General features: G+C 37.0%; 1 long non-coding RNA gene across 1 annotated transcript in view; it reads right to left on the bottom strand.

The window, feature by feature from the left end:
* Positions 1 to 27,594, bottom strand: part of LOC126077863 (uncharacterized) — a 108,767-nt gene that overhangs the window by 31,828 nt on the left and 49,345 nt on the right. The window contains exon 2 of the long non-coding RNA XR_007517881.1: positions 26,316 to 26,411. This is a non-coding gene — a long non-coding RNA (uncharacterized LOC126077863). The remainder of the gene's footprint in view (positions 1 to 26,315; positions 26,412 to 27,594) is intronic.

The raw sequence follows: 27,594 nt of genomic DNA, 5'->3' as shown, positions 1-27,594 counted from the left end.
AACAAAGCAAGAAGCTACAACACGGTAAACAAAAATAAAATAAATTAATACAATAACTTATAGATGGCTCAGAGACAACAGTCAATATCAAGTCACATAAAGAAACAGACCATGATCGCCTCAACAAGCTCTCAAAATAAAGAACCAAGGGATCTTCTAGATGAAAGTGCCTTCCTGGAATTACCGGAGGCAGAATACAAAAGATTAATATACAGAACCCTTCAAGACATCAGGAAGGAAAGGAGGCAATACACAGAATGAGCCAAGGAACACACAGATACAGCAGTTGAAGAAGTCAAAAAGATTATTCAGGAACCTAATGAAAAATTTAATAAGCTGGAAAAATCCATAGACAGACTAAAAAAAAAAAAGACAGACAGCAGTCAGAAATTCAGAAGATTAACAATAAAATTAGGGAAGTAGACAACTCAATAGAAAGTCAGAGGAGCAGAACTAAGCAAGTGGAAGACAGAATTTCTGAACTTGAAGATAAAGCACTTGGCACCAATATTTTTGAAGAAAAATCAGATTAAAAAATTGAAAAAAAATGAAGAAACCTTAAGAATCATGTGGGACTCTATCAAGAGAAACAACCTATGAGTGATTGGAGTACCAGAACAGGGAGGGGAAACAGAAAATACAGACAGAATTGTTGAAGATTTGTTGTCAGAGAACTTCCCTGATATTGTGAAAAATGAGAACATATCTATCCAAGATGCTCATCGAACTCCACATAAGGTAGATTTTAAAAGAAAGTTCACTAAGACACATTATAATCAAGCTTGCCAAAACCAAAAATAAAGAGAGAATTTTAAGAGCAGCTAGGGATAAATAAAAAGTCACCTACAAAGGAGACTCAATAGGAATAAGCTCGGACTACCCAGCAGAAACCATGCAGGCAAGAAGGCAATGGGTTGACTTATATAAAAAATTGAAGGAAAAAAAGTTGTCAGCCAAGAATCATATATCCAGCAAAACTGCCTCTCAAATATTAAGGTGAAATTAGGACATTTCCAGATAAACAGAAGTTTAGGGAATTTGTAAAAACCAAACCAAAACTACAAGAAATACTAACGGGAGTTCTTTGGTTAGAAAATCAATAATATCAGATATCAACCCAAGATGAGAACACTGGGCAGAGCAATCAGAAATCAACCCAGACACAGAAATTACAAAAATAAATAAAGATAAAAAAAGTGCTCAAAACAGGAAAACAGCAATGTTATTAAGTACAAGAAGACAACATCAAAACAATAAAGAGGGACAAAGAAATGTAGTCATAGATCTTTCATATGGAGAGGAAGACAAGGTGATACAAAGAAATAAAAGTTGGGTTTAAATTTAGAAAAAATAGGGGTAAATAATAAGGTAACTACAAAGGAGACAAGCTATCCTACACATCAAAATAAAACACAAGAAAAAATAGAGACTCAGCAGAAACAAAATCAACAACTACAAATATGAGGAAAGAACAATACATAATCTACTCAGCACATAAAATTAAGTGGGAAAAAGAAACTGTCAACAACACACAAAAAACATCAAATGACAGCACTGAATTCATACCTACGCATAATTAAGCTAAATGTAAATGGATTAAATGCACCAATAAAGAGACAGAGAGTGGCAGAATGGATTAAAAAACACAATCTGTCTATATGCTGCCTACAAGAGACACACCTTAGACTTAGAGACACAAACAAACTAAAACTCAAAGGATGGATAAAAATATATCAAGCAAACAACAATCAAAAAAGAGCAGGAGTGGCAATATTAACTTCTGACAAAATAGACTTTAAAGTTAAATCCATCATAAAGGATAAGGAAGGACACGACATAATGATTAAAGGGACAATATACCAAAAAGATATAACCATATTAAATATTTATGTACCCAATGACAGGGCTGCAAGATACATAAAACAAACTCTATCAGCACTGAAAAGTGAGATAGACAGCGCTACAATAATAGTAGGAGATTTCGACACACCACTTTTGGTGAAGGACAAGACATTCAGAAAGAAGCTCAATAAAGACACAGAAGATCTAAATGCCACAATCAACCAACTTGACCTCACAGACATATACAGAACACTCCACCCAACAGCAACCAAGTATACTTTCTTTTCTAGTGCACATGGAACATTCTCTAGAATAAGACCACATATTAGGTCATAAAACAGGCCTTAGCAGAATCCAAAACACTGAAATATTACAAAGTATCTTCTCTGACCATAGGCCATAAAAGTAGAAATCAATAACAGAAAAAGCAGGGAAAAGAAATCAAACACTTGGAAACTGAACAATACCCTGCTCAAAAAAGATTGGATTAGAGAAGACATTAAGGATGGAATAAAGAAATTTGTAGAATCCAATGAGAATGAAAACACTTCCTATCAGAACCTTTGGGACACAGCAAAAACAGGGCTCAGAGATAAATTTATATCAATAAATGCACACATACAACAAGAACAAAGGGCAAAAATCAAAGAATTATCCCTACAAATTGAACAAATAGAAAAAGAGCAACAAAAGAATCCCTCAGGCACCAGAAGTAAGCAAATAATAAAAATTAGAGCAGAATTAAATGAAATAAAAAACAGAAAAACAGCTGAAAGAATTAACAAGACCAAAAGCTGGTCCTTTGAAAAAATCAACAAAATTTATAAACCACTGGCCAAACTGACAAAAGAAAAACAGAAGAAGAAGCAAATAACCAGAATAAGAAATGAGATGGGCTATACTACAACAGACCAACTGAAATTGAAAGAATCATATCAGATTACTATGAAAAATTTCACTCTAACAAATTTGAAAACCTAGAAGAAACGGATGAATTCCTAGAAATATACTACCTACCTAAACTAACACAAACAGAAGACCCATAACAAACGAAGAGATTGAAAAGGTAACCAAAAAACTCCCAACAAAATAAAAAGCCCTGGCCTGGACAGCTTCACTGCAGAGATCTGCCAAACTTTCAGAGAAGAGTTAATACCACTACTACTAAACGTATTTCAGAGCATACAAAAGGAGGGAATACTACCAAACTCATTCTATGAAGCCAGCATATCCCTGATACCAAAACCAGGTAAGGACACCACAAAAAAAGAAAATTGCAAACCTATTTCCCTCGTGAACTCAGATGCAAAAATCCTCAACAAAATTCTAGCCAATAGAATTCAACAACATATCAAAAAAAATAATTCACCATGACCAAGTGGGATTCATACCAGGTATGCAGGGGTGTTTCAACATTAGAAAAACAATTAATGTAATCCACCACATAAATAAAACAAAAGACAAGAATCACATGATTTTATCAACTGATGCAGAAAAGGCATTTGACAAAGTTCAACACCCATTCGTGACAAAAATTCTCAGCAGAACAGGAATAGAAGGAAAACTCCTCAATATAATAAAGGGCATTTATACAAAGCCAATAGCCAACATCATCCTAAATGGAGAGTGTCTAAACGTGATCCCCTTGAAATCGGAAACCAGAAAAGGATGCCCTTTATCACTACTCTTATTCAACATTGTGCTGGAGGTCCTAGCCAGAGCAATTAGGCTAGATAGAGAAATAAAGGGCATCCAGATTGGCAAGGAAGGAGTTAAAGCATCTCTATTTGCAGATGACATGGTCTTGTACAAAGAAAACCCTAAGGAATCCTCAAGAAAACTACTGAAACTAATAGAACGGTTCAGCATAGATCAGGATACAAGATAAACATACAAAAATCAGTTGGATTCCTCTACATAAAAAAAAAAAAGAACATTGAAGAGGAAATCACCAAATCAATACCATTTACAGTAGCCCCCAGGAGGATAAAATACTTAGGAATAAATCTGTAAAAGACTTACAAAGAAAACTACAAAACACTTCTGCAAGAAACCAAAAGAGACCTACATAAGTGGAAAAACATACCTTGCTTATGGATAGGAAGACTTAACATCGTAAAAAATGTATATTCTACCAAAAGCCATCTATAGATACGATGCAATTCCAATCCAAATTCCAATGACACTTTTTAATGAGATGGAGAAACAAATCACCAACTTCATATGGAAAGGAAAGAGGCCCTGGATAAGTAAAGCATTACTGAAAAAGAAGAACAAAGTGGGAGGCCTCACACCAGCTGATTTTAGAACCTATTTAAGGGTCTTTTTTTTTTTTTATGAGTCGGGATCGACTCGACGGCACTGGGTTTTGGGTATTATACCACCACAGTAGTCAAAACAGCCTGGTGCTGATAAAACAAAAACAGAAACATAGACCAGTGGAACAGAATTGATAATCCATCCACATATGACCAGTTGATAATTGACAAAGGCCCCAAAGGAGTTAAATGGGGGAAAAGACAATCTTTTTAACAAATGGTGCTGGCATAACTGGATATCCATCTGCAAAAAAATAAAACAAGACCCATACCTCACACCATGCCCAAAAATGAACTCAAAATGGATCAAAGACCTAAATATAAAAGCTAAAACGATAAAGATCATGGAAGAAAAAATAGGGACAATGTTAGGAGCCCTAATACATGGCATAAACGGTATACAAAACATTACTAAAAATGCAGAAGAGAAACCAGATAACTGGGAGCTCCTAAAAATCAAACATTCCAGCTTATCCAAAGACTTCACCAAAAGAGTAAAAAGACTACCTACACCTACAGACTGGGAAAAGTTTTTAGCTATGACATTTCCAATCAGCACCTGATCTCTAAAATCTATATGATACTGCAAAAGCTCAACTACAAAAAGACAACCCAATTTAAAAATGGGTAGAAGATACGAACAGACACTTCACCAAAGAAGACATTCAGGTGGCTAACAGATACATGAGGAAATGCTCACAATCATTAGCCATTAGAGAAATGCAAATCAAAACTACAATGCGATTCCATCTCACTCCAACAAGGCTGGCATTAATCCAAAAAACACAGAATAATGAATGTTGAAGAGGTTGCGGAGAGACTGGAACACTTATACACTGCTGGTGGGAATGTCAAATGGTACAACCACTTCAGAAATCGATTTGGCACTTCCTTAAAAAGCTGGAAATAGAATTACCATATTCTCCCTCCTCAGAATATACCCTAGAGAAATAAGGGCCTGTTCATGAACAGATATATGCATACCCATGTTCATTGCAGCACTGTTTACAATAGCAAAAAGCTGGAAGCAACCAAGGTACCCATCGATGGATGAATGGATAAATAAATTATGGTATATTCACACAATGGAATACTACGCATTGATAAAGAACAGTGATGAATCTATGAAACATTTCATAACATGCAGGAATTTGGAAGGCATTACACTGAGTGAAATTAGTCAGTTGCAAAAGGACAAATATTGTACATGACCACTATTAGAAGAACTCGAGAAATAGTTTAAACAGAGAAGAGAATATTCTTTGATGGTTACGAAAGGGGGTAGAGTGGGAGAGTAGGAGGGAGGGTGGTATTTACTAATTAGATAGATAGTAGATAAGAACTACTTTAGGTGATGAGAAACACAACACACACTACAGGCGAGGTCAGCACAACTGGACTAAACCAAAAGCAAAGAAGTTTCTTGAATAAACTGAATGCTTTGAAGGCCAGCGTAGCAGTGGCAGGGGTTTGGGGATCATGGTTTCAGGGAACATCTAAGTCAATTGGCATAATAAAATCTATTAAGAAAACATTCTGCATCCCACTTTGGAGAAGTGGCATCTGGGGTCTTAAACACTAGGAAGCAGCCATCTAAGATGCATCAATTGGTCTCAGCCCACCTGGATCAAACGAGAATGAAAAACACCAAGGACACAAGGTAATTATGAGCCCAAGAGACAGAAAGGGGGCCACATAAACCAGAGACTACATCGGCCTGAGACCAGAAGAGCTAGACGGTGCCTGGCTACAACCAATGACTACCCTGACAGGGAATACAACAGAGAACCCCTGAGGGAGCAGGAGAGCAGTGGGTTGCAGACCCCAAATTCTTAAGGGTCTGACTTAAGGGTCTGACTGAGACTAGAAGGACCCCAGTGGTCATGGCCTCCAGACCTTCTGTTGGCCCAGGACAGGAACCATTCCCAAAACCAACTCTTCAGACAAGGATTGGACTGGACAATGGGATGGAGAGGGATGCTGGTGAGGAGTGAGCTTCTTGGATCAGGTGAACACTTGAGACTATGTTGGCTTCTCTGGCATGGAGGTGAGATGAAAGGGTAGAGGGGGTTAGAAGCTGGCAGAATGGACACAAAAAGAAACAGTGGAGGGAGGGAACGGGCTGTCTCATTAGGGGGAGAGCAATTGGGAGTATGTAGCAAAGTGTATATAAGTTTTCGGTGAGAGACTGGCTTGATTTGTAAACTTTCACTTAAAGCACAATAAAAACTAAAAAAAAAAAATTTTTTATTGAGAACCTCCACAGACAGGATAGGCTGGTAGAATACAGCAGTCAAGGGTCATCTGAACAATTCACTGTGGGAAATAAGACATAAGAAATGCTAGGTATAAGAAAACAGTATTAATGGGAGTTTATGGGCAGGAAGGACAACCTTACCTTTGACAGTGAATAGGAATTGAATATATACAGTGAAAAGGTAAGAGAACATTCCATGTTTGCATTTAAATGTTTTTAATTTTAACTTTTTACTCTGTATATGCTTCAATCGCTGGCCAACTATCCAGCAGTCCCCTTTGGAAATATTTAAACTAACTGTTGCTCACTTTAACTGCCAGAACACAGAGAACAAATGTGTATGTGCCTAGGAATATCTGGAAAATGTGAAAATTTGGGGGCATTCTGGAATATTCCAAATCTTAACATGGAAGATATCGTATATTGCTTTCACATATCTAGGCCACTAAAGATTTCCTAAAGGTCTAAAGTAATCTGAAGGAAAGATCACAAACGTGGGTAAGGAGGGACACAGAAAGGCTTGACATTGCTTTTTAGAACATTGCTCCCGAATAGTAATGGTTGCTTTAAAAAAGTAATGGTTGTAAAAGCAATGAACTTTTCATAGCAAGTAGACCTTCTGTCTGGATATTAATATGCAGTAAGAACATAGTATACAGGCAACGACATCTGATTTTCTAACATTAACTCCAGTCAGTCATTGAATTACCACAATCCTATGTGGCATAAAGTGATGAACACACCACATGATACACACCCAGTGTGTCACTGATGACGATGATGCTCAGAGTAGGCTGTTCATAAACCATCTACATTCCTTAACTTACAGCTCCTTGGAATTAAGTCATCCCAATGATGTTCACACATTGTGTATTGTCAGAATACAAAAGCAATTATCATAAATTTCTGAGGCCTGACTAGCTGTCCTAAATCATTCAAACCATTGTCAAGTCCTTTGTGAAACTTCAGAACCACAAATATAGACCACAAACTATGACTTGGGAAATATCACCGTAGGCATTTATAAAATTTGTTGAGGCTGCAGCATAGAAATAGTACTTGTGTAAGGATGCTATAATATAGGAAAATGTATTTACTTTTGGGGGGAGGGGGGTGTTTTAATGTGCAAATTTATTTGATTTTGAAACATTACCTTAACTGAATTTTTTTAGGTATGGTGCAATGTATAGTCAATTATGTCTAAGTACTTCTGGAAAGACAACTGTGTGAAACTGGGCCGAGTACAGAAATCGTGTCATCTGCATTATAGAGGGAGAGAGGGGGGAAATTAAACTGAGTCAAACACATTCCATCTCAGGTCTCTGCACTTGCTGTTTCCACTGGGTGGAACACTCTTCCTTAGCATATCTGCCTGGATAGTACCCTACAGCCTTAAGATTCTACTCAAATACTACCTTATTCAAAGAAATCTCTGACCACTCTATATAAACTAGCAACCCCTTTCTGCATCACTCTCTACCCTCTTACCTTGCTTTAATTTTCTTCATAATGTGTATCAACACCTGAGATGTTATATATCTATTTGCTTACTTTTTTTTTCTTCTCACTAGAACAAGTTTCTTTAGGAAGGGACTATGCATTGTTTATTGCTACATATCAGTTATATCAATGATATACTATATATGGCACATCATCAATGGCCAGCATTATATCTATGGTACATAGTAGGTCTTCAATAAGTATTTGTAGAGGGAATAAATGGATGAATTGCTAAGCTCTTTGTAGGTCAAGTTTAATTATTTTTTCATTTGACACCCATTTTCACCTTAAACATAGCTATTGATACCCTTTGAGGAAAAGAAATTTATCTAAACACCTGAGATATTCAACATCCAAACCTTCAACCAACTGACTGGTCTGAGTGAATTTTAGGGAAGTAACACATGTGTTTCACATTTGGGTCCATGTAGAATGGATAGCCCCCAAGTGTGTGTCAGTTTGTCGGACAGTGGGGGCTTGTGTATTGCTGTGATGCTGGAAGCTATGCCACCAGTATTCAGATACTAGCAGGGTCACCCATGGAGGACAGGTTTCAGCTGAGCTTCCAGACTAAGACCGACTAGAAAGAAGGACACGGCAGCCTACTTCTGAAAAGCATTAGCCGGTGAAAACCTTGTGAATAGCAGCAGAACATTGATATAGTGCTGGAAGATGAGCACCCCAGGTTGGAAGGCACTCAAAAGATGACTGGGGAAGAGCTAGCTGCCTCCTCAAAGTAGAGTTGACCTTAATGACATGGATGGAGTAAATCTTCCGGGACCTTCATTTGCTGATGTGGCATGACTCAAAAAGAGAAGAAACAGCTGCAAACATCCATTAATAATCGGAACCTGGAATGTACGAAGTATGAATCTAGGAAAATTGGAAATCGTCAGAAATGAAATGAAACACATAAACATCAATATCCTAGGCATTAGTGAGCTGAAATGGACTGGTATTGGCCATTTTGAATCAGACAATCATATAGTCTACTATGCTGGGAATGACAACTTGAAGAGGAATGGTGTTGCATTCATCGTCAAAAAGAACGTTTCAAAATCTATCCTGAAGTACACGCTGTCAGCGATAGGATAATATCCATACGCCTACAAGGGAGATCAGTTAATACGAGTATTATTCAAATTTACACACCAACCACTAGGGCCAAAGATGAAGAAATAGAAGATTTTTATCAGCTGCTACAGTCTGAAATTGACCAAACACGCAATCAAGATGCATTGATAATTACTCGCGATTGGAATGCAAAAGTTGGAAACAAAGAAGGATCAGTAGTTGGAAAATATGGCCTTGGGGATAGAAACAATGCCGGAGATCGAATGATAGAATTCTGCAAGACCAACGACTTCTTCATTGCAAATACCTTCTTTCACCAACATAAACAGTGACTATACGCATGGACCTCGCCAGGTGGAACACACAGAAATCAAATTGACTACATCTGTGGAAAGAGACAATGGAAAAGCTCAATATCATCAGTCAGAACAAGGCCAGGGGCAGACTGTGGAACAGACCATCAATTGCTCATATGCAAGTTCAAGCTGAAACTGAAGAAAATCAGAGCAAGTCCACAAGGGCCAAAACATGACCTTGAGTATATGCCACCTGAATTTAGAGACCATCTGAAGAATAGATTTGACCCATTGAACACTAGTGACCGCAGACCAGACGAGTTGTGGAATGACATCAAGGACATCATCCATGAAGAAAGCAAGAGGTCACCGAAAAGACAGAAAAGAAAGACAAGACCAAGACAGATGTCAGAGGAGACTCTGAAACTTGCTCTTGAGCGTCGAGCAGCTAAAGCAAAAGGAAGAATTGATGAAGTAAAAGAACTGAACAGAAGATTTCAAAGGGCCTCTCGAGAAGACAAAGTAAAGTATTATAATGACATGCGCAAAGAGCTGGAGATGGAAAACCAAAAGGGAAGAACACACTCGGCGTTTCTCAAGCTGAAAGAACTGAAGAAAAAATTCAAGCCTCGAGTTGCAATAGTGAAGGATTCCATGGGAAAAATATTAAATGACGCAGGAAGCATCAAAAAAAGACGGAAGGAATACACAGAGTCATTATACCAAAAAGAGTTAGTCGATTTTCAACCATTTCAAGAGGTGGCATATGATCAGGAACCGATGGTACTGAAGGAAGAAGTCCAAGCTGTTCTGAAGGCATTGGCGAAAAACAAGGCTCCAGGAATTGATGGAGTATCAATTGAGATGTTTCAACAAACAGATGCAGCGCTGGAGGTGCTCACTCGTCTATGCCAAGAAATATGGAAGACAGCTTCCTGGCCAACTGACTGGAAGAGATCCATATTTATGCCTATTCCCAAGAAAGGTGATCCAACCGAATGTGGAAATTATAGAACTATATCGTTAATATCACACACAAGCAAAATTTTGCTGAAGATCATTCAAAAACGGCTGCAGCAGTATATTGACAGGGAACTGCCAGAAATTCAGGCCGCTTTCAGAAGAGAACGTGGACCCAGGGGTATCATTGCTGATGTCAGATGGATCCTGGCTGAAAGCAGAGAATACCGAAGGATGTTTACCTGTGTTTTATTGACTATGCAAAGGCATTCGACTGTGTGGATCATAACAAACTATGGATAACACTGCGAAAAATGGGAATTCCAGAACACTTAATTGTGCTCATGAGGAACATTTACATAGATGAAGAGGCAGTTGTTCGGACAGAACAAGGGGATACTGACTGATTGGTTTAAAGTCAGGAAAGGTGTGTCTCAGGGTTGTATTCTTTCACCATACCTATTTAGTCTGTATGCTGAACAAATAATATGAGAAGCTGGACTATATGAAGGAGAACGGGGCATCAGGATTGGGGGAAGACTCATTAACAACTGGCACTATCCAAATGACCCAACCTTGCTTGCTGAGAGTGAAGAGAACTTGAAGCATTTACTAATGAAGATCAAAGACCACAGCCTTCAGCAGGGATTGCACCTCAGCATAAAGAAAACAAAAATCCTCACAGCTGGACCAATGAGCAACATCATGATAAATGGAGAAAAGATTGAAGTTGTCAAGGATTTCATTTTACTTGGATCCACAATCAACAGCCATGGAAGCAGCAGTCAAGAAATCAAAAGACGCATTGCTTTGGGCAAATCTGCTGCAAAGGACCTCTTCAAAGTGTTGAAGAGCAAAGATGTCACCTTGAAGACTAAGGTGCGCCTGACCCAAGCTATGGTATTTTCAATCGCATCACATGCTTGCAAAAGCTGGACAATGAATAAGGAAGACCGAAGAAGAGTTGACGCCTTTGAATTGTGGTGTTTGCGAAGAATATTGAATATACCATGGACTGCCAAAAGAACGAACAAATCTGTCTTGGAAGAAGTGTGGCCAGAATGCTCCTTAGAGGCAAGGATGGCGAGACTGCATCTTACATATTTTGGACATGTTGTCAGGAGGGATGAGTCCCTGGAGAAGGACATCATGCTTGGCAGAGTACAGGGTCAGCGGAAAAGAGGAAGACCGTCAACAAGGTGGATTGACACAGTGGCTGCAATGATGAGCTCAGGCATAACAACAATTATAAGGATGGCGCAGGACCGGGCAGTGTTTCATTCTGTTGTGCATAGGGTCACTATGAGTCGGAACCGACTCGACAGCACCTAACAACAACAACAGAATGGATAGAAGGGGATAACTACAAGAGAAGAATGAGAAAGAGATAATTTAGCAGTAGTAGGAGCTGAGAACAAAGAACGAGTAAACAAACTCCCTGAGATTCACCAATTCTATTTGGGAGTGTGTTGAAGATTGGGAGGTGTAAAGGAAATGAGAAAATTATGTGTTTCACACTGTATGTGAGACCCAGGATAGGGGCAAATTAGGACCATTTTTACTCAGCTATTGTAGGACAAGGATATTGTCCAATATAGTGCTGAAGGATGAGCCCTCTAGGTTGGAAGGCATTCAAAATGCACAGTCACCAGAACAATGGAATATCAAGACCATGAAGATGGAGCAGGACCAAGCAACATTTTGTTCTGTTGTACATGGAGTCACCATGAGTTTAAGTTGACTTGATGGCAACTAACAATAACAAATATTGCAGGACTAGGAAACTTTGGGCAGTCTGGACAACTAAGGCCACTTAGGCAGATAATACATGGATATATATAACTAAATGAGAATCTTTTCAAAAATCTAACTTCTGAGTTTCCTCACTCTTCACTTCTATGTAAAAATTAAAGAACTCCTCTTGGTGAATGTAGATTTCCTTGGACAAATATTTAATGGTTCAGAGTATTAAAAGAGCTATTATTTGAAACCATGGTGGTGCAGTGGTTAACAGCTATGGCTGCTAACCAAAAGGTCGGCAATTCAAATCCACCAGCCGCTCCTAGGAAACCCTGTGGTGCAGTCCTGCTCTGTCCTAAAGGGTCACTGTGAGTCAGAATCAATTCAACTTGATGGCAACAGGTTTATTATTTGTATCGACTCAACGGCAATGTGTTATGGTATGCAATATACCAATTAGATGCAAGAGGTTAAGCTGAGTGACAGACATTGGAACACAACCAAAGAATATTGTTCATAGTAGAAAATAATATTGAACAATTTTTAACATTATTAATCTCTTCTTAGTGCTTCAGCAAGGTATAGAGTCTTCCTAATTAAGAGTTCTGAATTAATGAATATGTCCAAATTCCAGTATTATACTGGTGCCTTCCTACCTGGAATATGTGCTAAACCAGTCAAATACATTTTGTAGAAAAGTATATTAGAATGTCTTATCTAATTTTTTAAGTGTATTTTCATGTGGTTTAAGTTATGCTCCAGAGAGGCCTCCTAGAAGCCAGGCAGTTTAGAAAATAAATGATGTCCCTGAAAATTGTCTTCATTCATATTTTTAAAAAGTATTGTCTTCCATTGGTGATGTTCACAGGCCCAAGGAGACATTATCATATTGACCAAGTTATGATTCTCTCTGTGGTTACCTTAGGAATTCTGATGAAAAATTAGATCTTTTTCTCCCCTTGTTGACATCAATTAGATTTGTAATCTATACTTAATTTTCAAATATGATCCAATAGAACATACCATGAAAAGAAACTGGAAAATGAGGGTTTTTTTTAAGTTGAAAGCCACTGATGCTTGACTTGGAGTGTCCTCTTGATTTGTATATTCTACCAGTAAAGGGTACATATTTATATTATTTTGGTTCTGTAACATGGATTAATTTTTTAACTTTCCATAAATCAGTTCTTACAGATTCTGTAGAAATTTTTAAATGACATTCTTTTTTTTTTTTTTTCTAGTGGTGATAGGAAAATACAAACATGGACATTATAGCTGGACTCATGTTTGTCTTGCATCTGTCATCTGTCATGCACAATTACTTGCAATGAGTAACAATGCTCAGTGGTGTCTTAGAGCCACCCAACCTTTATCAATGTGACATACTAAGTAGGTGAAAGTTAAAATCAAGCCTTTTTTTTTTTGTACCTTTGAAAGATTATTTAATTTGTCAACAAGTTAAATCACTAAGTTCCTAACATCATCTAATAGAAAAGATGTGCTCCTAGATCTTTGGCATTAAACCACATCTGCAATGGCACTTGGCATAAATTTAGCAGGCTTTCCACATGTAACTTTTAAGCAAAACTTAACAATCTCTAAACTTTGTGATGGCGGGAAATTTTTGTAATAGCACCACAAAATAGGAAGTAGAAAAAATGTTTCTGTTTTTAGACATAAAAATTCAGGAAATGAAATGCAACTAACCCTTTTATACTAGCTCCTTTTCCTATTCCCAGATGTTAATTACATTGTCTGATTGTAATTAGATATTTTACTGTTATCAACCCTCTCAATAGTTTTCTCATAACCATAGCGCTCTCTGCATATGTCTGTCATTTGAGGAAATCTCAGGAATAGTAATGAGAGGTTTATCAATAAAATATTCTCCTTTTCCCTGCCTTTGCCCTCAAAGCCATAGGAGCTGGGCTCTAAGAAAAAAGATTCCATTTGTTTGTGTATATGGAATGGAACCATTAAAGGTAAGCCTTCAGTGATATTTTATTCCTGGAGTGGATTTTAAACTTTTTTGGACAGTTCCCATAGTGTGCTAGAGAGAAACGGAGGACATTTACAAGAGTAAGTTCAGTTATCTCAAAAATTTGGGGAAAAGATGAGAAGTTATATATATATTTTTAATTAGGAAGAAAAAAAATTAACACAAGTATTAGTTAAACTATTAAGTTCAGTTAGCTGTTATTTCCCAATAATATTGTATATTATTTAGCAGTCTATTATAAAGCCTTGAAACTGGTCAAAAGTGGGAAAAATAAAAGACAGTACTCAGAATTTTTCTCCCCTTCAGTTTCAAATACATAAGCATTGCATGAAATGTTACCCAAGTAATTATCATACCTAATAAAACTCTGAGTCTCTGACTTTAGCCATTTGCAGCATTTGTGGGAGGGGGAGAAATGAGAAAAAATTCCTAACGTGTTTTCCTCCCACTGTCCTTTCTTCGTGATAAAGGTCACAGAATTGTCTCAATTTTGCTTTATGATAGATTGGTTTATAGACTACTGGAGCTAAAAGAGATTTATTCAGCTATGTAGAATTGTTCTCTTATATACAGAAGAGGAAACTGAGGCCCAGAGAATTGAATGATTTGGCCAAGTTCACAAAGCTAAAAATAATGGGACGGGAGCTAGAATATATAGAACAGAGAGAGTTTTCTTCATTAAACATTTTTTGTTGTTGTTAGTTCAAATATGTTGGCCCCATAAGAGATTAATTCAGGTAAGCCAGCTAAAAATACTTGTACTTGCTGTTTCCCAGTATAACAAGGACAGAAAGAAAATCTAGAACATCGGAATAAAAGGAGAAATGGTCCACAGAACAAGTGAGACACAGCGTATGTGCTTTGGCTTTTAAGCCTCTGGGCCAACATCACTCTTATGATCCTAGTAACCAAAAAGAATCTTGTTCCTGGAATGCTTGTAGAGACCTGAATTAGCCATAAGCTTCTTAGGAAAGAATTCACTCTTTGTTTGTTATTACAATGATTCTTGATCAAAAAGGCAAGTCTCTTATTATTATTATTTTTTAAATAATTTCTATTGAGCTTTAAGTGAACGTTTACAAATCAAGTCAGTCTGTCACATATAAGTTTATATACACCTTACTCCATACTCCCACTTACTCTCCCCCTAATGAGTCAGCCCTTCCAGTCTCTCCTTTCGTGACAAATATTGCCAGTTTCTAACCCTCTCTACCCTCCTATCTCCCCTACAGACAGGAGATGCCAACACAGTCTCAAGTGTCCACCTCATACAAGTAGCTCACTCTTTGTCAGCATCTCTCTCCAACCCATCGTCCAGTCCCTTCCATGTCTGATGAGTTGTCTTCGGGAATGGTTCCTGTCCAGGGCCAACAGAAGGTTTGGGGACCATGACCGCCGGGATTCCTCTAGTCTCAGTCAGACCATTAAGTCTGATCGTTTTATGAGAATTTGGGGTCTGCATCCCACTGATCTCCTGCTCCCTCAGGGGTTCTCTGTTGTGCTCCCTGTCAGGGTAGTCATTGGTTGTGGCCAGGCACAATCTAGTTCTTCTGGTCTCAGGATGATGTAAGTCTCTGGTTCACGTGGCCCTTTCTGTCTCTTGGGCTCATAGTTATAGTGTGACCTTGGTGTTCTTCATTGTCCTTTGATCCAGGTGGGTTGAGACCAATTGATACATCTTAGATGGCCACTTGTTAGCATTTAAGACCCCAGACGCCACATTTCAAAGTGGGATGCAGAATGTTTTCATAATAGAATTATTTTGCCAATTGACTTAGAAGTCCCATTAAGCCATAGTCCCCAAACCCCCGCCCTTGCTCCACTGACCTTTGAAGCATTCAGTTTATCCCAGAAACTTCTTTGTTTTTGTTCCAGTCCAGTTGAGCTGACCTTCCGTGTATTGAGTATTGTCCTTCCGTTCACCTAAAGTAGTTCTTATCTACTATTAATCAATAAATAACCCTCTCCCACCCTCCTTCCCTCCCCCCCTCATAACCACAAAAGTATGTGTTCTTCTCAGTTTATACTATTTCTCAAGATCTTATAATAGTGGTCTTATACAATATTTGTCCTTTTGCCTCTGACTAATTTCACTCAGCATAATGCCTTCCAGGTTCCTCCATGTTATGAAATGTTTCAGAGATTCGTCACTGTTCTTTATCGATGCGTAGTATTCCATTGTGTGAATATACCACAATTTATTTATCCATTCATCCGTTGATGGACACTTTGGTTGCTTCCAGCTTTTTGCTATTGTAAACAGAGCTGCAATAAACGTGGGTGTGCGTATATCTGTTCGTGTGAAGGCTCTTATTTCTCTAGGGTATATTCCGAGGAGTGGGATTTCTGGGTTGTATGGTAGTTCTATTTCTAACTTTTTAAGAAAACGTCCGATAGATTTCCAAAGTGGTTGTACCATTTTACATTCCCACCAGCAGTGTATAAGAGTTCTAATCTCTCCGCAGCCTCTCCAACATTTATTATTTTGTGTTTTTTGGATTAATGCTAGCCTTGTTGGAGTGAGATGGAATCTCGTCGTAGTTTTAATTTGCATTTCTCTAAATGATGGAGAGCATTTTCTCATTTATCTGTTAGCTGCCTGAATATCTTTAGTGAAGTGCGTGTTCATATCCTTTGCCCACTTCTTGATTGGGTTGTTTGTCCTTTTGTGGTTGAGTTTTAACAGAATCATATAGATTTTAGAGATCAGGCACTGGTCAGAGATGTCATAGCTGAAAATTCTTTCCCAATCTGTAGGTGGTCTTTTTACTCTTTTGGTAAAGTCTTTAGATGAGCATAGGTGTTTGATTTTTAGGAGCTCCCAGTTATTTGTTTTCTCTTCATCATTTTTAATAATGTTTTGTATTCTGTTTATGCCTTGTATTAGGGCTCCTAACGTTGTCCCTATTTTTTCTTTCATGATCTTTATCATTTTAGTCTTTATGTTTAGGTCTTTGATCCACTTGGAGTTAGTTTTTGTGCATGGTGTGAAGTCTCTTATTACTATGGGCCAAGTCATATTGCAATTGTCAGTGAAACAAGTCCCTTGGAAACCTTTGACTAAAGAGCCATCCTAATTTTGAATGATTTTAGTATGGATTAGATAATCTCATGAGATTTCTCCCTTCTTTATGGTTTTTCCCCTCTCCCTATTGGTGCCACACAACAAACCTCACAGGTTGTTAAGGGAGTTAGAATAGCCAGCAATGATAGGATTTCTAACTGTAGACTTATTGTACTTGGGAAATAACCATATTAAGTTTATTCCAAAGTATTACCAACATCATTATTTTAAGGGATTTAAGTGATGAGGACTCAAATGCCAATATCCAGGACCAAACAAAACTCTATCAGCTTTGGATCAAATATTTGGACAATTTGATAATTTAAGTAATAACTCTAGCTGCTGTTTTTCCTTCTTTTACTCAATTCGTTGCCCCTAAACACACACAAATATGTTGCTGCCTGGAGCCAGAGGATAAAAATTCCTTTCTAATCTACTTTCACAAGTAGGAGACCTACCAAATCTTAAGTCAGTCCTTAATTAAAGTTTTACAACTCACTAAAAGATAAGAAAAAAAGCACTCTACCTTCATTTCTGAACTCTGATTTTTAGTCCTTAGGAACAAATTTAGCTTGATGTTATGTATGTTAAAATACAACATCCAAAATAATATCTGGCATCTTCTTAACATTCCAGAGGCATACTTGGAATAAGTGGTGGCAAAAAGTAGCTAAAAGTGGTGAAGGAAATGACAGAAGTGTTTGACTCTCAGCCAAAAGATTCTAACAGCTCCCTCAGAGGAAAATTTCCCTCCACCCCTCAAGTATCTTAAGGCTTTTTGTAACGAAGAATGCTAAAGATTTTAACTGGCTGGCAAAATACATAACAAGTGGCAAAACATTTTTTGCCTCATAGCTAAACTTTTTCTTTTTATTTGCATACTTGACCATTTCCCAAATTTTATAAGCAAAAATAATCATTAGAGAACAACAAGAAAATCAAGAATAATTTATATTTGACAGGATGCATACCATTTGAAAATAGCCAGGTTATTATTCAATCTTCTGTAGCAAAGAGAGGAAACTCTGGTGGTGTAGTGGTTAAGATCTACGGCTGCTAACCAAAGGTCAGCAGTTCAAATACCGCAGGTGCTCTTTGGAAGCCCTGTTGGGCAGTTCTATTCTGTCCTATAGGGTGACTACGAGTAGGAATCGACTTGGAAGTTTTTTTGATTTGGTTTTTTTGGTTTATAGCTAATAGAAACCCTTCAGTGCTCAAATATTTGATTCTCTGGTCTTCTACTTATGCCTCCTTGCTCCTGTTAATAACTCTTAACTTATGAATCGACATGAAATTTGACAACACTTTCCCTTCCTCATTTCAGATATGAGCCATTGCCCTTGGCGTAGTCCCCAAGGGCTAGAAGCTCTGCTTTAAAGCAAGGAAACAAAAGAAGTACCTTTAATTCAAGCTGGTTTACTCAGAGAACCCAGTTATTATTCGCCAGCTTCTTAAGTAGGCATTCTAAAGCTAAGTGCTTGTAAGTGTCCTCTCTTCAGCTTTCCCTGGGGAAAGCCATGTAGAAAAGCTGGAGAGGTAACACCTGACTGATAAGTCTTAGATCTCAAGTTTATCAGCAGTTCTACTTAAGCATCCATTATCTCTAGAAGGCTATTCGATTTTAGCTTTGGGAGGATTTTTTCTTTTCTCTGAAGATTTTGGGACATCTTCCCCCCAGACCCTTCTTACTTTGCATACAAAAGGTAATAGATCTGTGAGTTATTTCTCAAAGCCCTTTCTAATTTAAAACCTGACCCCTTTTCTGCCATGTGGTAACCATTACCTCTACCTAACCTCTCCCCCACCCACCATCTCTCTCTGACTTAGAAAGTACTGTGGAACTCAATACAGAAATCTTAAAGAATCATCTAGAGAAGCCTGTGGTCTTTGAAATATTCAAGTGAAACTTGATACTCTAAGTGAAACTTCACTTAATCCTTGCTCAAAAACAGAAAAAAAAATAAAAATAAAAAGCTGAGGTCCCTTTAGTTTTCCAAATCCTAGAAACATCTAGTCCCAAGAGAAATTGTTTCTTGGTTTGGAAGATGAGAAGAGTTAAACAATTATCCTTTTTTCCATTTCCAAAAAAAAAAAAAAAAAAGGCCAGCAGAGGCAAATGCTCCAGTGGACAAATTGTTTCAGCAGATGTTCATTGTCCCAGGGAAAAAACAGCCCCTACTTTGCAACTTAGCGTTTGCAAATTTAGAAACTTATTTTTAACTTGAAATTATCCATGTGGTATGAGTGAGGTATAAATATTAAAATCATTTATATCAGTATGTTGTTACATTATACTACTAGGTCCACAGAACGCTGATGACTGTCGTTTGGACTCATACCAGGATACGGTGATGCAATGATTGTAGCCCAGCTGAGCTTTTCAAGTCTTTAAGGTTTTATTTTTAATCATTTACAATAGCTCCCTGGAAGAATATTAAATATTATGAATAAATATAGTAACACATATAGGGCACTTGTAATGTACCAGACACTCACAATTAGCCATTAAGTGCCATCATTGTACCCATTTTAAAATGTGCAAACTGAAGCTCAGAAAAGTAACTTGCCTGAATCACACAGACAAGGAACAGTGGCACTGGTATTTGAATGCAGCAATTTGAATTTAAGACAAGTACCTTTTTCAGTAAGGGGCCAGGTAACAAATATTTTAGGCTTTATGGGTCATAAGGTCTCTGTTGAACTATTTAACTCTTTCAGTGTAGCCTTAGACAATATGAGTGCACATGGATGTGTTCCAATAAAACGTTATTTATGAAAACTTCAATTTGAATTTAATATACATTTTCACATCACAAAGTCGTCGTCTTCTCTTGTTGTTGGTGTTTTCAACCATTTAAAAATGTAAAAACCATTCTTAGCTCACAGGTTGCAGCTTGCCAAGCCCTGCTCCAGGCTCTTAGTGACTATCCCGCCTTTCTAGTAGTGTGTTTCAACGATGATTTTTTAACTTCTGTTGAACTACGTCTACATTCTAGCCTTATCAACTTACATCAGACTTACATAGAATTTATGTTTTGAGAAATAAGATTTGTTTTTAACATGAATATTAGGTTGACTCATGTAACTTTGCCAATACTGGACTCTTTTGACCTACTAAAAGTAGCAATTTCAATTTCATATTGTTCAACATAAATATCTGTTGCGTCAGGAGGTAATGCTTTTTCTTGTATTAGAGCCACTAAAGCATAGATTAGTGACCAGGTGGGAAGCATGATATAAATGATTCTAGCATCAGATGTGTGGCACACTGGATGAGCTTTAAGATCCCTTTAGAATCTTTTCTATGAAATGAATTCTGCTGGTCTAAGACTGAAGTTATAATGAAAGGAGAAGGTAGTATTTATTACATACTTTCCCTGTGACAAGCACTAAACGCACTATCTCACTTCATCTCCATAATGACACTAAACCAAAACCAAACCAAACCCAGTGCTGTCGAGTTGATTCTGACTTATAGCAACCCTATAGGACAGAGGAGAACTGCCCCATAGAGTTTCCAAGGAGCGCCTGGTGGATTCGAACTGCCGACCCTTTGGTTAGCAGCAGTGGCACTTAACCACTACGCCACCAGAGTTTCTATGTATTTTTTTTTATCCCAGTTTCCAGATGAGGAAATCTAGGTTCATGGAGACTAGGTAACTTGCCAAAATTCAGAGAGCTAATAGGTAACAAAGCCTGGATTTGAACAAAGAAGAAACGATTCCTCTTTGATTCACTCTTATAACAATGGCAATTTCACTGTAATCTCCCAGTACCACTAAAACCAAAAACCCAAACCCACTGCCGTCAAGTTAATTCTGACTCATCAACTCTATAGGACAAAGTAGAACTGCCCCATAGAGTTTCCAAGGATGCCTGGTGGATTTAAACTGCTGATCTTTTGGTTAGCAGCCATAGCTCTTAACCACTACACCACCAGGGTTTCCAGTACCACTAAGGCTACTATGATAAAACTTAATTTTTTTTTTCAAAATCATCACTAGAAAACTAGATGTAATCCATAGCATTAAAATTTCTCTCATTGATCAGTAAACTTTAGAAAATATGCTCACCTAATTTTTAGATATATCCTGTAGCCATATTTATATTGTTACTTTGGAATTTTTTTATATCAATAAACCATTAGTTGGGTAAAAATCTCTATTTCTAGATGAAAGAAAGGAGGAAAGTAAAAAATCATAGCTTTTGGTCAACACAATCTTAATAAGCTAAATGACCATTTAAAACCTAGAGCTTTTATAAAGTCTGAGAATTTTAGGGCATCAAATCTTCTATTGTCCTTCATATTTTAATAATTTATTAGAACATTCAACAGGACAATATTGAAAAGCAGATTCACTCCTGTCTGCATAAACTAAGAAAATAAGCATTCAGGAGGGGAAGAAACTATGAAATAAAATAAAAAGAAATGTTGAGATTGAGATGTTCAAATTACAATCCTTTGCTTCATTTACGTCTCTAGTGCCTGTCTAAAGAGAAATGAATAACCTCACCAACGACTAGGGAAGGATAAGCTTTAAAAATAAGTAAGGAATATTAAAGAACTCACCAGAGACAGCGATATCCACCAGAGGGAAAGAAGTACTCTGAGGTACAGTTTCACAAGAAAGAAACAGTACTTCTCTTTTTCTTTCGTTTCTCTCCTTTTCTTTCTTTCCTTGGCATAGCAAATAAAGTAAATCTGAGGCATGACTGGCCTCTTTCCACTCACAATTTTCCATCTTTACCTTTAAGCCCTTTTTTTTGTTATCCTTAAATGCCAGGTTGAATATTCTTACTAACATTACTTCAACTCTCAAATATTTTATTTGCCTTCGTTCAAAATTTACTTGAAAGTTAGTCTTCTCTAGAAGACTTTGTAATTGTAAAGCAAAGTAGAAAGATCTGCTGCGAGCAGAGTTCAGAAAATGAACAAAAGTGTTTTGGCAGTCCCCAAGAAACACATGGCTTATATGAAGGAAAAAAAAAAGCTATGAACAAATTTTTGCAAATATTTATATTTGCATTAACAACAACTAGTGCATTATAAATATTGAATGCAAATATTTCTAATGTACTAGCTATTGCTGTTGCTATTGATGGTTTGCTTTTAACATGCAATAGACCAGAATCATAAATGGCTGAGGAAAAAGCGGATTTGGGATCTTCTGATTTTCACTAGAATATAATTATCACAAAAATAAGGAATTGTGTGATTAACTGCTGAATTTCCCTATAAAACAGTTCCTAGCATATGATGGGTGTGTAGGTGTACCTGTAGAATGAATAGATGTCTATTAAAGAATGACTTTGGACACGGAAGTCCATAAGCACCCCAATGATTAAACAGATGATATTCTTGTCTTGCCTGGATGCCTTCTTTATCCACAAGTAGAAGCAATGAGGGAAATATTCTACAAGTCACTTAGACAAAGCACTATTTGGTAATGTGCACTTAAAGATAATATAACCATTGTCATTGTGGTACTGGTAATAATCAAGGAAGGGAAAACTGGACAGTCCAGTCAGATCATGAATCCTAACTTTTAAGTAGGCAGATTTCAGGAAGTTCAATGAAAAGTTAGGTATGATCCTATAGGCCAACATTATATGTAAAAGGAATGGAGGCACATGAGATTTCAGGATCTTCTGGAAACAAAAATTCTCCCCAATAATTATACATTCAGCCATGATAAGGCATGTAAGACCTCTAAAGCAGGGTTTCTTGATATCAACACTATTGACATTTGAAATCGTACAATGCTTTTTTGTGAGGGAATGCCCTGTCCACTGTAGGATGTTTAGCAGTCTTCCATTCCTCTACCCACTAGATGCCAGGAGCACCCTCCCCATAACCCCTACCCCATCTCACCCCATGTGACAATCAAAACTGCCTCCAGGCATTGCCAGATCGAGAACAACTGCTCAAAGAGAAGAGAGAGTGTTCTCAGGTTTTATAGCAACCATGGAAAAAGGAACTTACAAGAATGGTTCAAAAATCATAGCACTGCAGTTAAGAAATTAAAATCCCAGTTTAACAAAAATTTTAAGGACAAAAGATAGGAATGTTCTTTTCAGCTTATCAAAGAGCTTGGTGTAGATTGTATATAAGTAAACAACAGAAAAATTAAAACTACTTAACTATTGTACATATGTTTTCTCCATTTAGGCAAATACTCTTCTGATGTTATAAAGAGAACATTTGTAGGTAAGAAGAGAGTAAGAAAGAACTTTATGACTTTACATATTAGTCTAAATTTCTAAAGTTAGGTAGATTTCATATCGAGAGACTATGAGAAAATTTGCAAGGAAAGGTACAACAATGTTTTTAGAAATCTTTGAAATGATGTCTGAGGGATGTACCATTAGATAAATACTCCAATTTTCAAAAAATTAAAAAAATAAGTGGTGTTAAAAAAATTAATAGATTATTTAGAAAGGATCCCTGAAATAATTCTAGAACAATGAAGCAAATGTTAAGCAAGTGCCTGAAGTAGAAGAATTGACTGTCAAAAACCATCCTGAGTTCACTACAAATGAGATTTATCAATTAACCTGTTTGACTGAGTTTCTTGAACGGTAGATCAGAGTGATGCTATAAATACAGTGTATCTAGATTTTGAGGAAGAGTTTGCCAAAGACTTTTAGGCTATGTTGTCAAAAAGCATGAGCTGGTTGATAATATAATTTAGTTCCCCCACACCAACAGCTAACTATACACCCTTCTCCCATTCAATACACCCTTGTTATACTATTTTTGGGCATCTCTAGAGCTCATTAGAATAAGGTTTCAAAGTAATTACATCAAATAATGAATAAATATCCTTGAAAGTCTAATATTTTATAGTATCGTAGCCTCTGTAATCTACAAACTGTCAATGCAATTCATTGTCCTCATAAGGTTGAACAAAAATTTTACAGGCTCCTGACTCCCATTCCAACCTAGATGGACTTCATCCTTTTCACAAAATTCTAAATCCACAAAGAATCAATATTGGTTAATATTTAACAAAAAGTATAGTAATCACTCAGAAATGAAATCAAGACTTATTTTATTACACTGTTATATATTTTCTTTATATTATTAATGTTACAATTACCCTGCTATACTGACAACAAAAATAGTGCGCTAGGTATTAGAAGAAATCTATATGAGATAGTCTATTAGTCTGACTTTTGCTCCACCCCATCCATCCCACATACTTACATATTACCTTGCTTCAACAATTGCAAATGACTAAGCAAAATTTTATCGCCTAGATGTTTTAAGTACCGTAGTACCCATTGGAGCCCTGGTAGCATGGGGGTTAACCACTTGGCTGCTCAGTGGGAGATAGGTGTGGTAGTCTGCTTCTTTAAAGATTACAGCCTTGGAAATCCTATGGGCAGTTCTACCCTGTCCTATGAGACCTACAGGGTCTCTCTGAGTTGGAATCCACTTGGCAGTGGATTTTTTGTTTGTTTGTTTGTTTTTAGTATCAATACTATCCAAAAGTATATTTTTCAGGGCAAACAGTGCTTTTGACAAGGTAAAGAAAGGGATGTAAACTAAAATGAAATTGTTTGATAGCACCTTACCTGGAAACAAATGCATAGCACAAACAGAAATAAAAGTGGTAACCAGTCACACCATACATACAATTTGTAACAGCTGATAATACTGTGATTCTTTTAATTAATTAAAAAATGTATAGGGATTCAAGAAAGCAGAAGATCCCAGTTTAACAAGTTAAAAATAGATGGATGGATTGGATGCTCATATTGAACTCACTTCATTGACATTATTCTGTGTAATAGTTTCCTTACCCAAGTCTTGGTTCATTTGTGGAAAACCCAAATTATATTATCAGGTAAAGACATTCTGCAGTGATTTTTTTTTTTTTCCGGCATCAACTAGAGTTCATATTATACAGGTCATATTTATATTAAGATGGCTTCAAACCCTGAACAAATGGAAATTTACTTAATGAGACAACAAATATTTGAGCTGACATGTATCCATTTTGGTGATCTTCCTTTTAAAATAAATGTTCCTAGGAAAACTAGAAGCATGAAAGACAGGAGGTAGAAACTGACTTTGAAAGAATGGATCAAACACAGCACTCAACTAGGTTTGTCTCCAAAGTTGGTAACACTTGTTTACAAAGTATAGTCTATGTAAACTGTGTGATGTTGTAAATACAAATTCATTCATGGGTATGCAGAGTTCAACGTAAGCCTATGAAAGCATGAATTCCTTCAACGTGAGAGGATGACTTGACCACACAAACTCAACTCAAAGTCCTTTTCAAGCCCCTCTCCCACACTGCATTTGTGAGCCTGGGAGCTACTAATTTTGAATCAAGCTACTAATTTTAAATCAAGAAATGCTACTTGCCTTCCTGAGGAAGATGGGAGATGTTGTTTGTATCACACTTAATAGTAAAAGCTGTAATGGGGACAAGGATGCTGATTTTCATCTTTAAGACAAAATCATAAAGAAAATAGCCAACAGGAAAGAGGACAAAAACATAATGAAGATACATAAAATCAAGACCAAACTCATTGCTGTCGAGTCAATTCCAACTCATAGCAACCCTATAAGAAAGAGCAGAACTGCCCCATGGGATTTCTGAGGGTGTAATCATCTTTTATGGGAGCAGACTGCCACAGTCTTTCTCCCTCGGGGCAGCTGGTGTGTTTGAATCACTGACCTTTAGGTTAGCAGCTGACGCTTCACCACTGTGCCACCAGGGCTCTTCATGAAAATGTATAGAGGGTTTTTTTTGGTTGTTGTTTTTTATAATAAATACAGGCAAGTAACCATGTTAACACAAAATTATAAGATCAGCAAGTCTTTCTTTTGAAGTTAACAAGTATAAAGTCCATTTCTTACTTGGAGGCAGTTTAAAAAAAATTGGAAATCTTGTCTTCAGATAAAAATAATAGCTTTCACTTTCATAGCATTCATTTTAATATTTCACCCTTAAACACATTCACAACCTCTTGGATGACATGTATTCACTATTCTGAAACCGAAAAGAAACACACTCTTGAGCCCATCTCAATGAGGACTATCCACACACGTCTATTATTATCTCTACCTCTTTTTTTTTTTTTTTTCCTTTAACTGGAAGAAAATCAATTCTGCATGATTTTACATGAAACTATTCCAACTAAAATCAACATTTTGATCCACTCATTCACGCAACACAAAAGCATTTTAAGTGATTTAGGAAAAGTTAAGCACTAGAAAGAAGGTAGCACTTTCAAATCCCAATCTTACCTGGTAAACTGAAATGGAACCTTCCTGAAAGCCTTCTTGATTCGCACGCCTCTCCTCAAGGGACAACTAAATCACAGCAGCCTAACTTCTTAAACCCTAAAAGAAAAATCAGGAAGCTTGATCTGTGCACATAATGGCCTGCATAATGTAAGAAAGCACCGTTTCTTGGCAACTAGAAAACAATCCTTTTCAATTAACTCACGGCAATAGGCCCACATTTGTTGTTAAACACAGAGTAAAGAAAATGCTTTAAGAACTCAAAAGAACCTGATAGTAGTTCACTAAAAAAGGTTGGATCGGTTTGTTCATTTTGAAAAGCATTTTTAATTAATAGACTGCACATTCCAATTGCCTAGCTCTTTCCTATGAACTTCTATTGACCTACCTGTCTCACTTCCTTGCTGTATATTTACTTAAAACCCCAATCCTAAATAGTTGTATCTGTTTTGCAGAAGTACAGCAAAAAGGTAAAAGACAGTTCTAGCAAACCAGTGGTATGTAATGTTATCTAGGTCTTGGTCATTTTGAATAGCTTATTTGCTTTCTAAAAAATTCAGCTGGAATGTGGCTCTGGATGCTCATGAAGATACATAATTCAAAACAGTTGTATGTTACATTCCCTTAGCCCTTAAAGACTACCTCCTGAAGGCACTAATATTAAGTGATATATAAGAAGTACGGCTATGCTAAGTTGATTTTATACTTACTGAACAGTTTTTTTTTGGGGGGGGTTCATATGCCTGTGAAAATTTGATAAAATATTTGGACAATCCAAAAGTGTTGTGCATTCTTACACAGATATCTGAAATTTCACAGGTCAATTCAGTGGGCCCGCCTCCCACCCCATCCCATCTGAGATCTGTATGTGGAACCCTCAGTGAGAATCTCTGTTACAAATGTAAAGAAATTATTAATTCGTGCTATTAATCAAACTTTACCATTGCAAATGAAAAGTCCAACCATCTAGTATGGTTATATATCCCAAATGAAAAGACAATTTAAGATGGATACCTTCCATATCCAATCAAAATCAAATTGGATGAATTTTGTCTTCATCAGTCCTTCATTTTTTCAGGATTAACCAAGAGTGTAGATTTGACACTTAAACTTCAGCGGCTCTTTCATTTTCTTTTTTCTTCTTTACCCGTTATATACCCATTGCCGTCGAGTTGATTCTGACTTATAGCAACCATATAGAACAGAGTAGAACTGCCCCATAGAGTTTTCAAGGAGTGCCTGGTGGATTTGAGCTACTGACCTTCCGGATAACAGCTGTAGC

This window comes from Elephas maximus, chromosome 6, assembly GCF_024166365.1.
Source record: "Elephas maximus indicus isolate mEleMax1 chromosome 6, mEleMax1 primary haplotype, whole genome shotgun sequence".
NCBI classification, from domain to species: domain Eukaryota; kingdom Metazoa; phylum Chordata; class Mammalia; order Proboscidea; family Elephantidae; genus Elephas; species Elephas maximus.
This window is presented reverse-complemented; position numbering and strand designations above follow the sequence as displayed.